This window comes from Tupaia chinensis, unplaced genomic scaffold (assembly GCF_000334495.1).
Source record: "Tupaia chinensis unplaced genomic scaffold, TupChi_1.0 Scaffold149306_1, whole genome shotgun sequence".
Taxonomy (NCBI): Eukaryota; Metazoa; Chordata; class Mammalia; order Scandentia; family Tupaiidae; genus Tupaia; species Tupaia belangeri.
Genome location: NW_006209150.1, coordinates 1 through 3,807, shown reverse-complemented (window position 1 = coordinate 3,807; position 3,807 = coordinate 1). Strand labels below are relative to the sequence as shown.

At 42.9% G+C, this 3,807-nt stretch overlaps 1 pseudogene; it reads left to right on the top strand.

The window, feature by feature from the left end:
• Positions 1–453: 453 nt before the first annotated feature.
• On the top strand, positions 454–1,012 carry LOC102474989 (28S ribosomal protein S28, mitochondrial pseudogene; annotated as a pseudogene).
• The last annotated feature ends 2,795 nt before the right edge of the window (positions 1,013–3,807 follow it).

Here is a 3,807-nt window from a genome sequence, read left to right as displayed (position 1 = left end):
ATTTCAGGGCAGATGATTTTGGTGATGGATGTTCTATGTGTGCTGTGATGCTTTGAAACATCCCTGACTTCTAATAAGTAGATGCCAGTGACACCTCTTCAAGATGCTTTCCCTGAGATTTTCACATGTACACACATACCTGCAGTCAGTGACAAAAGTTCATTGGGATGCAAAGTTGCTCTTTGTTAACCACCAGTGCCTAAACTAGCAATTATGTAAAACAATTGCTGAGGCTTTTTAGTTAGAATGTTTTAAATATAATCACCTTGGGTTACCATTATGCATTATTGTTTACCCCTATTGGAGCTTTCTTTGGTTCTATGGGTACTATCATTAGACACCTCAGCCTTCCCTGTAAACAAGAATGTTGGTGAGCCAGGCAGCAGAGGGCAGATCTCTCCAACCTCAGCTACCTGACCCACATGCTTGTGGAAGCCAAAGATCAAAGGTGTCATGGGGGCATTGTGTCAGACCCCTGTAGTGGCTGCCCAGAGCCATTTTCTATGAGTGTTTCTGTTCTCTCAGCCATTTGGGGGCACAGGCACTGAGAGTGCTTCTGAGAACTTGAGTTCTGATTCCAGGGAGCTTAGGGTGCACCCAGGTGGCTTCAAGAATGCATTAGAAAGGCACTGGGAGCAGCAGAGGAAGGCGGAACTCAAACCACAGCCTCCAAAAAATGTAGAATCCTTCTCATCCACCTGAGACATTGTCCTCTTACACAGATAGAACCTGGCAAGGATAAACTGGTCATTGGGTGAGTCTTTTACATTGTAGAGAATGATCTTTACATTGATTTTGGTGGGAAGTTTCATTGTGTATGTAGAAGACCAGAAATGGATGGAGAGAAATACCAGAAAGGAAACAGGTCTAGCTGGGGCTATTAGACCTGAAACTCAAATTAAGGTTCCTAGGAGCAACAGCAGACATAACCATACTAGAGGCTGATGCAGTTCTCTTAGGACTGCAGGAAAGTAAAGACTCCAAAGCAAAAGAAAAAAATCATGAGAAGTGAAGGAACTTTGCTCAGTGCTTTCACTCTCATTGTTGAACCCAGATATTCATGCAGTGAGAACATTGTGAATAAATGATTGAAGATGGAATGAATGAACACTATAATTTTTTTAAAAAAGTATAGGTGGGACCAGCAGTTAGCATAATGGCTATGTTGCTGTACTCCTATGTAGTTGACTGAGATTCAAGTTCTGGACCCGGTGGCTTAAATTCATGCTGGGCACATGTGCGTGCATGCCCAAGATCCTGAGAAGAGAATGGACAAGAAGGGATCACGGCATGGCCATGCCCCCTGGGGGGTGATTTCTCACTTTCTATCTCTCTCTGTCCCTCTATTTCTGGTGAGTGCACATGCCCTATAGCAAAAATCTCTCAAAAAATTGAAAAATTTTTAAAAAGTATAGGTGATCCACACACACTTATCCTCAGATTCTTTGTAAATTTCAACCTGAGCCATTCCATTTTATCTATCCTTTTGTATTATGTAAATGTGTGTGTGTATAAATTTTATTCAGTTATTCATTTATTTTCATTTGACCATAGAGAGAGAGAGAGGGAAAGCGAGAAAGCAGGACTCAAACTGTGGTCAGCCATGTGGGAGTGCCCAGAGCCTTAACCATCATGTCACCTGCTGGCCCCCTTTGGCATAATATTTTATCAAGAAAGTGTTTCATCTATTTCTATATCAAAGAAGAAGAATTGATTTTTCCTGGGCCCATGCAATGGACAAAGGAAGAGCTGATCCTCACAACTTCCTTTCTGTTTCAATGATTTTAAGCCCAGCTCTTGTTCATGCTAGGTATAAGCAGATTTCTACCTCATACAAACAATCTTAATGAGCTTTGACAAAGCCCAGGGAGAGGCGGGCTGAGGCTTCAAAGGGAGACGTGCTTACCATAAAGGCAGAGACGGTTAGAAACAAAGGAAGAAATCCTGAAAAATAGATAAAATGTAGGAGAAGATAGTGTGTAAGAAGTTTAGGTATAGGGTCTTTGGGAAGTAATGCAGCATGTGTATGTATGAGAGAAAAAAAGGAGCATCCTGCACAGAATCCGACTTACTCGTCTTCCAGCCCATCTCACCTTTGGCACTTTGCATGCATGGCCAGCATGTTTCAGGCCAATCAGGCTGAGGATTTGTGTTATAGTCACCATATGGCTTCTAGCACCATGTTCTGACATGCCACCATGTGGAATAACATGGCTGGACTGGAATTTTTACTGAAGCATTATTCACAATATCCAAGATATAGAAACCACCTAAGTCTTGGGACCAGCAGTTAGTGTAATGGCTATGTTGCTGGACTCCCATGTACTCGATGGTGGTTCGTGTCCCAGACCCAGTGGCTTAAAACTCACTCGGGGCGCATGTAGGTGCATGCCCAAGATCCCAAGAGGAGAATGGAGGAGAACGGATTGCAGCATGGCCATCTACCCTGGGGGGTGATTTCTCACTTCTGTCTGTTTCTGTCTGTCTGTCTAGTGCACACACCCTATACCAAAAACCTCTTAAAAAAAAAAAAAAAAAGAAACCACCTAAGTCTAAAACAGATAAATGACTAAAATAAATATTTACATCCACAATGGAATAATATGACTTTTAATGAATTTGGAGGACATTTTGCTCAATGAACAAAGCTAGATATTTTTAATTTTTCTGATAATTTTTGTTAAATTGTGTAATAAAAATTTTATATATTTACATTGCGCACATATTACAAATATCTGTACATTGTAAAATGACTAAATGAAGATAACTGAATATGCACTGTCCCGACCTGGGGGACAGTTGAACAGGTTTCTTGCGGGAAGGAATGAGAGATGGGACGAGCGGTGCTTAGATGACGCATGCAGTGTTACAACATGGAGACAACACAGTGTTTTCAGAACATCCATTTATTGTGGGCAGCACAGTACAGCATGGAGACGACACAGTGTTACAACTCTTCAGGGTCGCGTCGTCTATTGTGAGCAGCTTGGAGAAGACGCAGTGTCACAGCTCTTCAGGGTCATCCGGAGACAATGCAGTGTTACAACTCTTCAGGGTCTTCAGGAGATGATGTAGTGTTACAGCTCTTCAGGGACTTCCGGATCATCTGGAAACGACACAGTACCAGCTCTTCAGGGTCTTCAGGGTAGCCTCGCAATTCTGGGCCAGGCATTGTGGTTATATACATGCTGGTGGGCCATGTTTGGTTGTAAAAGTTGGGCTGTGATTGGTTGTAAAAGGTGAGTTATGATTGGTTGCTTTTGGACCAATCATGAGGTGCTGGATATTCAAATCTGAGGGATTCTAGTGGCCAATCAGAGCAAGGTTTTGAAGGTGAGGTTTTTGAAGGGGAGTCAATCATGGCAATTGTTTGCTCTCTGAGAAACCTCGGCAGACTCGCTGGTGCACAGCTTCCCACATATCCCCCTTCTCTGTTTTAATTTGAGAGATGAGGAAAAGGCATGGGGGAATCGTGCCTGTCTTAGGTTGGAGTCGTCTATGGAACCATATGTCCATTCTTACCCGTCATTGGAGAGTCTCATAGCTATGATGGGCCTCCTGTCTTAGATGGAAGGACTGAATAGGTATTGGGTTCATCAGACTCTCTTGCCAGTCTCTGGCTAACCAATTCAGCGCCTCAGGTGAGACCAGTATAGGGGTGTTGGTCTTCCATAAGTGAGTTAATTTGTTGTTTGAGAAATGACATGAGCCTATTAAATATAACAGGTCCCAGTGAGCAAACAATTAAAAGGCCAATGAATGGGCCAAGTAGGAGAAGTAGGAAAGGGAGGAGACTGTTCCAGGCAG